The sequence below is a fragment of the Lygodium microphyllum genome, chromosome 4 (assembly GCF_053477565.2).
Source record: "Lygodium microphyllum isolate KBCC chromosome 4, Lygodium_microphyllum_v1.1.10, whole genome shotgun sequence".
NCBI lineage: Eukaryota > Viridiplantae > Streptophyta > Polypodiopsida > Schizaeales > Lygodiaceae > Lygodium > Lygodium microphyllum.
In genome coordinates this window covers 117,164,149-117,172,866 of record NC_141138.1, presented here as the reverse complement: position 1 = coordinate 117,172,866, position 8,718 = coordinate 117,164,149, and positions in this window count along the sequence as shown.

Genomic DNA, 8,718 nt, shown 5'->3' with positions numbered 1-8,718 from the left:
CCGAAGATTCAATTAGCGAAAGCTTCTCGAATTGCTAAAGGTTTAAGAAAAGGCTCACCTGCATACCTAATCAAATTAAATAAAACTGGACAAGATAAAGAAGTTGAAGATGAACCATCGTGGCTTAAGGAATATGTTGACATATTCCTTGAAGAATTAATTGAACTTTCACCACAAAGAGAAGTCGACCGCGAAATCAAGCTAGTACCAGGAGTTGCACCAGTTGCAAAATGACCATATCGAATGTCCATTCTAGAAGCCATAGAACTAAAGGAACAACTCAAACATCTCTTAGATCAGGGATACATTAGACCCAGTAACTCACCCTGGGGAGCTCCGGTGTTATTTCAGAAAAAGAAGGATGGGACTCTCCATCTCTGCATTGATTATCGAGGGCTAAATCAAGTAATAATAAAAAATAAGTATCCGATTCCAAGGATCGATGAACTACTTGATCGACTATAAGAAGCGAAGATTTTCTCCAAGATTGATCTCAGATTGGGGTATTACCAAATCAAAATCAAGCAAGAAGATATCCCAAAAATTGCTTTTAGCACAAGGTACGGTCATTACAAGTTTATTGTAATGTTGTTTGGATTAACCAACACCCCCACTACCTTCAACAGATTAATGCAAGATATATTCAAACCTTATCTTGATGATTTCATCCTTGTATTCTTTGATGATATCTTAACATATTCCAAGGATGAAGGAAGTCATGAGTCATAACTACACGCAGTTCTTGAGACAATGGCGACTCACAAGTTTTATGCTAAGAAGAACAAGTGTGCGTTCTTCAAGAAGGAAATCGAGTATTTAGAGTTTATAGTTTCAGCAGTGGGAATTTCAGTAGATCCCGGCCAAGGTCAAGGATGTACAAGATTGGCCGCCTCCAACCACTGTAAGCAAAGTTCGTAGCTTTTTGGGTTTAACAGGATGGCATATGGTTTTTATCAAGAATTATGCCTTGATTGTTGCACCCCTCACCGACCTACTCAAGAAGTAGATTGCCATTAAATGGACCCAAGTTGAATAGTCTAGCTTTGATAGGCTCAAGCTAAGTTTAGTCACAACTCAGATCCTCAAACTACCCAACCTTAGCAAAGAATTCAAAGTGGTGACCGATGCAAGCTCTCTTGCCTTGGGATGTGTACTCATGTAGGAAGGACATCCAGTAGCATATTCCTCCAAAAAATTGAAGACTCGCCAGAGAAATTATGCTACTCATGACTTGGAATTACTTGCAATTATCCACGCTCTTAAGTTATGGAGACATTATCTACTCAGGAAGAAATTCTCACTGGTAACTAACCATAAAGGGTTTAAATGGATCTTCACTCAACCAGATCTAAATATGAGGCAACATCGGTGGATTGAAGTCTTGCAAGAGTATGATTTTGAGATCAAGTATAGACCGTGCAAAGAGAATGTAATTGCAAATTCTTTAAGCCACAAATCGTTTCTCAATGCACTTATCTTAGAAGAACCTCTTAGAGCTCAAACACTAACTACAATGATATCAATGCCTAGCAATCCTATCATCGAGCTAGCGAAGGAGAAGGTGAATAATGATCCCAAATATCAACAAATGGTGAAGTAAATACAGAATAAAGAACAAGACTCTAAGATTAAGACAATATCTTAACTTCTCCATTGACAAAGGGCTTGCCTATTTCAGAACAAGATTTATGGGAAGCTCATGATTCCCCATTTTTAGGACATCCTGGCTATGCCAAAACTCTCAATGCAGTTAGGAAAAGCTATCATTGGGAAAAGCTCAAAAGTGGCGTACTTAAATATGTAATCGAATGCTTGAGTTGCCAACGAATAAAAGCCGAACGAGTTAAGCTGCCAGGAGAGCTACAACCACTTGATATTCCTAAGATGAAATGGGAATTCATTAGTATGCATTTTGTAGTTGGATTACCCTCAGTTCAAGGTGGATACAACTCGATCATGGTAATTGTGGACATGCTGACTAAGGTTACCCACCTTATTCTGGTCAAAACCAGCTCTATAAAGCCTCAGATATTGCCAGGTTATTTGTCAAAGAAATCTTTAGACTTCATGGACTACTAAAGAGAATTATCAGCAATTGTGATTCTCTATTCACTTTACATTTTTGGAAGGGATTATTTGAAGCTCTCGGTACATAGCTTTGTTTTAGTACAGCTTATCACCCTCAAACTGATGAACAGATAGAGCGTGTAAATCAGGTCATTGAAGACATACTTAGGGCATATTGTTGCAAAGAACCTAGACAGTGGATACAATATCTACCTTTGGTGGAATTTTCTTACAATGCGTCCTATCATCAGAGCATCCAAATGACCCCATTTCAAGCTCTATATGGGCAAGAATGCCTAACCCCGCTAAACTTCTCTAACCCTACCTTGAAAGTTGAAGCTTCTAAAAAGATGCTTGCAGAAATGGAGGAACAAGTCAAAACCATCAAGCAAGACATACAAGCTACCAAGGATCGGCAGAAAGCCTATGCTGACCTAGGGAGAAAAGAGTGAATCTTTCAAGAAGGGGACAAGGTTTTTATCAGTGTACGCCTAAAGAGGAGTTCCTTATCCTTGTGAAAATTCAAGAAGCTAAGCCCAAGATATTGTGGACCTTACAAAGTCATAAAGGCTCTTGGACCAAATGCTTATAAGCTGCAACTCCCTGAAACCCTAAAAGCTCATAATGTATTCCATGTCAGTCTCTTGAAGCCCTATGTACCTAATCTTGATCATATTCTTGATGATCAGCAAGTTGTAATGCCAAGCCAAGGTTTACTTGAACTTCAACTTGATAGAATCTTGGATGTAAAAGAAAGAATCCTTAGGAATAGAACCCTTAGAGAATATCTCATCCAGTGGAAGGATTATCCTCAAGAGGATGCCACTTGGATCGATGAGGTAACCCTTATGAAAGAATACCCCCAATTTCTCTCGAGATGAGGACATCTCGATTTCTTTAAGAAGGGAAGAATGTAATGCCCCCATTACTTAGTTTATTTTAATAAACAATGTGCATATACATTCCAAAGAAAATTGATTTATGTTTCACGTCCACACATGGAAAAGAAAAAACTACAGAATCTCTACAGGATTTATAGGAAGCCGAACTAGTTTACTAGAATAGTTTGAAATCTCTAATATCATGTTTAGATAACTTAATTCCCACCTTAGATGGATCCAAATATATACTATGACTTATTTTGAAGGGAATAAGTCGTCCAAGATAAAAGATGGATAAAAATAATGTGATTTACAAAAATCCTTATTCTTGCATTTTTTTAATGGATTTTTGCAATTCTTCTCACAATAGCTTGTCGATCAAATATGTTCTGATCGTTTTAAGTACCCAAACATCTATATTTGGAGTTCATATGACGAAGTTATGATCAAAACAAGTTGCATGGAAAAAAGAAGAAGAAATCTTGTCAACAATGATGCCATTAAAAAAGCCAAAAAGCAGGCGCTCTCTCTTTACCCCTCCCCCCCCCTCTCTCACTACTATATAAACAGGGGTAGAGCATCACGTAAGAGACACACAACAACCCATGCAGAAGTCTCTCTGCTGCTATTGATGTGATGAAGCTCTGCTGTAATCAGCCTCTCTCTCTCTCTCTCTCTCTCTCTCTCTCTCTCTCTCTCTCTCTCTCTCTCTCTCTCTCTCTCTCTCTCTCTCTCTCTCTCTCTCTCTCTCTCTCTCTCTCTCTCTCTCTCTCTCTCTCTCTCTCTCTCTCTCTCTCCCCAACCCTACGCGGAAGCGCTGCCCAAACTCGTTAGGCTTCTTCCATAGCTCCTACGATATGAGGAGCAACAAGAGCAATCCTTATGGGACGAGATGCTAATCGAGAAGAAGGAGCGACAACGATAAATCTTGACGAGGATGAGACACTAATTGAGAAGGAGGAGACTCTATTCCACAAGATGAAGAGACATCATCCCGTTAAACCCAAGGAAAGGGATACGCTGAAGGTCTCTCATCCTCTTCTACTCTGATCTGAGAAGGGAAGACACTGAAGAACTCTATCCTATTCTATCATACCTCTACTCTCATCTCTACTCTATCATGGCCTCGAAGAAAAAGAGTTGAGAAGCAGAAATTGCAAATAACCCTACTAATGTGGAAGCAACAGTGGGAGTTGCGAGCACGAGAGTCACTAACGGAGTCACATGCGAGGATGACAACCCTTTACCAACCGCGATACCACAGGTTTTTCTAAAAAAGTTCTATCCAAATAAGATAAGTCTCTTGAGAAATACTGACTTAAGGCCAAGAGAATTGGTTACAAGAACTTGGAAGTTAGAGATCCCAAAATCTAGATGCCCTTAGTTAAATTCCAAGGGGAAGATTTCATTATGTGAAACTCAAGTGTCGATTGCTTGGGGGGTTCACTATATACATATTCTCTATATAATGTGCATTCATGGCCTATTTATAAATATCCTAATTTGTGAATTTTTCTTGAATAAAACACAACCCTTTTCTATTCAATTTGTAAGTAACCTCTTTATATGACACCCTTATGTATGTAAAAAATGTATAAAAATGGTGTTTTAAAAACCCCTTATTTTGAACTTTCATAAGTGACCCCCCCCCCCCCCCCCGCCCCGAGGTTGATTGCTACTAGAATTAAGCAGCACTTGAAAGCTACATGATTGATTGAAGTCATAACTGCTTGTAGACATCAATCTTGTTTGTGATCTTCTAGATTAGATTCTGATTAAATTAAGAATTGGAAGAGAGAAGAATTGAGGAGCCCTATACCTCCCCCAAGGATAGGTGCTGAATCCCCATACCAAGAGGGAATGTTTTTACAGTCGCAGAAGCATGGAGCAGCTTCGATGGCGAGAGGTCTCCCATCAAGGATCGTATTAAGTAGGGGGTGGAAAGGTGCCAAGGGGGCTCTGGCTAGTAAATCCTTTTTTGCACCTAGGAACTACTTGGTCCCCTGTATGGCCTGAGTTTTACTTGGGACACCTATAAACGCTAGCTATAGGTGGATTTGATCTTGGTGACGTGTAGATGCACTGGATGAGGCATCACGTGACGTGCAGATGCGTTGGATGGCAGCACGTGAAATTGTAAATTTTCTCCTGTATGGGGATGAGAACACACATTATGAAACATAATCAATGAATTTTTTTTATTTTGATTGTACGTCCATGAGTAAATTACGTAAACGAACAACTATGCATAAAAGGATATTAATTAATAAAGCTATTTTTATATGTTTCACGTAATGTGGTAGGTAATTAGATAACTAAGAACTTCCATAGAGGGAAGCGGGTGGATGGATTCTCGACGAATCTAGTCCTATGGCCGGGTGGTCTTGGTTAGCGGAGAGGTTTCCCCAAAAACAAACACTAGGAAGAAACCCTAGGAAGGGCCGATTCACTGACTTACCTAGGGTTTGGTTTCAAAACCTGAACTGTAAATTATCTTAGTGGAAAGGTACGACGGCTGTGCCAGAGCATTGCGAGGGATTTCATAAATCCTTAGTCCGCTACTAGAAAAAAGCGTTGTAATCCATGAACCAAGGGTAATGGTAGTTTCTCCTTTCGAACAAGAAGCCTCTCGAAGGACACCTCTGGATGTGAGTTAGTTGTTGATAGGTGACTGTTAGATCAATTAGGAACCTTCAGGTCAGTCCTCTGTGGGTAACGACAGGACGCTTCCCTTGCAGGGTTAACCAGCCGGATCTGATCATTCTGTTTAGAGTACGGGTGGAGACGGCTGGAAGGTAAACTTTGGGGGACTACTAAAAACATTACTCATCACGTAATCAAAGGCGGGTACGTTACATTTGCTACTAGTGTTGGAAATCTCTTCAAGCATGGGAAATTGTAAAAATATGTGGGGCACAAGTTGTAGAGTGAACAACAACTATAAAAGTAAAGAAAACACTTAGCTAAAGTTTAAATCCTTCTAAATCTTTAGGTAAAAGGATTGTAGCAACCTAGTTATATCTTGAAGGTGACCAGCATATTAAAAATATAGTAGTAGAGAGGTTGAAAACTACTATATTTAATGGCATGGGGAGTTTCCCATGGGTAACTTATGGAATCACATACGTGCAAGGGAGAGTTTTTTTTTTCAATAAGTACATAAGCATATGTATACCCCCATTAGTTTCCCCCTCCAATCATAAAAGGAAGGGGGTGGGGGGAAAGAGGGAGGCAAGGGAAATATAAGTTACCCGCTACATTTTTGAAATACTACCTTTTTGGTGTTCAAAATAATGCACTGTCATGAAATATAATTTTGGAGTGATGTGACAATGTATCACCGTTAAAGTGCAAGGTGTAATTATTAAGTTAGAAATGTTCTAGTCTTTAAGCTTAATCAATATGAGAAAATATATAGAATATAAAATCTTATATCCAAGAAAGGAGGTACGCAATAAAATTTTTTGATACATCATATAAGTGTAAAAAGGGGGGTCATATGACTCTTGCACGAGTCGTAGATAGGATTTTCGATGATTTTTTGCATAGTGATAATTGTCTCCTTTACAAAGAGTGAACTCCATGGGTTTAATCGATGGACTTCCTCTTAATAGGGATTTTTTAATAAATTTGCATGAGTTTATATGGGAGAGACAAAAATATAAAGCTATAGTCACCTTATTTTGAATGTAAACATTATTAATGCTGCCTATTTCTAATGCTCCTATGTAGACTAAACAAGATTAGCTTTGATATCTATCAATTGCATTTGATTGAAGCACTTTTGACACTTGTTCACTATAGTGTATCCACCTTGGTATCTTAGATGTTATGTACTATTTAGTGATAGAAGTAATCAAGGGTATTATTTGTTTTATTGTGCATCAAAATCAAAATTGAGACTTTTGGATGCATTCTTATCCCTTCAAGGATTTTGACCTACAAAGCACACGGTTCTCTCTTGCTTAGTCTACTCACATGCTTGATGAATCAAACTACTTGATACGAATAGAAAACACACTTACCAACACTCACCATGGTATAGTCATTGCATCAATAAGCCACATCCTCGATCCATGTGCACACTCCTTTGCTATTTCCAAAGTGTGTTATGGTTATAAAAGGACCACTAGGGTATGATCAAGAGTTGAATCAAGACCATGAGGATCGCCACCATGAAGACCACCAGGACTGTGAGGACCATCACAAATATTATCATGTTTAGGAGGACCAACACCAAGGCTAACTCAATCCTAATGTGGTTCAATGATCACACTATCCCTCCTATCTACCATCTTTTTGTGTATTCCCTTCCCCTATCCTCTTTTAATGTGTCTCATCCTCACCCCCCTCTACTTACACCACATGTATAAGTGCCCAACTGTCCTACCCAATCTCCTCCTTGACCAAGTTAGATGGGCTTAATTATGTCATCATTTAGTCATGGAAGATCAAGGCTGTCCTGAATACAGTTGACCTATGGCATTTTGTTGCACTCCCTTGTCTCCAACCTACTTATGAGTTTCTATTCATGTGCCTTTGCAAAATTAGTAGCCCTCTAAGAGAGGCTTGTGAAGAAGCAATAGGACTTGAAGTGGAGAAAACATGGTGTACAAAAAACACTAAAAATTTACGAACTCAAAAGATTACAAAATGAATGAAATCATGAATGATGTATAATGATACAATCGGCCTCAAGTCTCCATGTCTTTAAGACTAGGGCTAAAGGTGGGCCAACAGAATCTAGAGTTTATAGGTGTAATTTGAGATAAATGTATGGTTTGACTAATCAAGGTGGCAACTCTTGAAGGAGTGTCTATGTCATGGGAGAAAAATACAGTCTTTTCTGGAACAAGGGGATATTAAAGAAGACACCAAATGAAGGTGGATAGTAATGAAAGGATAAAAAAACCATTTGTCCATAAGTGAATGGTGATGATGAATATGCCTCTAGTGATGGAATATAAAAAATGAAAATGTGAAGTACCTTAAAGAGAGCTAGTAGTAAATTCTGACATCGAATGAAAATGAGTAGGATGGGAAACAATAAAAACACGGATCTTAGTTAGTGGTGGATCATGACTAGCTGTAAAAATATGTGGATGACAAGTTGTAGAGTAAACAATGGCTATAAAAGTAAAGACAATACCTAGACAAAGTGAAAAGCCTACTAAATCTTGAGGTTAAAAAGATTATAGTAACTTGGCGAGAGCTCGAAGGTGACCACTAGATAAAAAATGTAGCAATAGAAAGGTTAGTTTAGTGGATGGGCATTATCTTGAAATGGTTTTGTTAATAATTTTACATGAGTTTATAGCGAGAGAGAAAAATGTAAAGCTCTAGTCCCCTTGTTGTGATTTTTTATATATATAACATTGCCTATTTCTAATGTTCCTATCTAGAGTAAACATGACAACATTAACTTTGATATCTACTAGTTGGATTTGGCTGAAACAATTTTGGTATGTGTTCATCACTGAATGTATCCACTTAGTATCTTATATTTTATACACTATTTAGTGATAGAAGTAATTGAGGATGTTGCATATTTTATATAATATTTAGTGATAGAAGTAATCGAGGATGTTGCATATTTTATTGCATAGTAGTAACCTTAAAGAGTAACAATTTTTGGGAGTGCTGAAGACATTAGTTTTATTGACTTTTTTGAGATACTGGTAGGAAATCTTGATGGAAAAACACAAAATTAAATTTTGAGTTTTTAAATAATTTCTCAAAAGTTAAGGTGAAGTAAGAAAATTGTAATGTA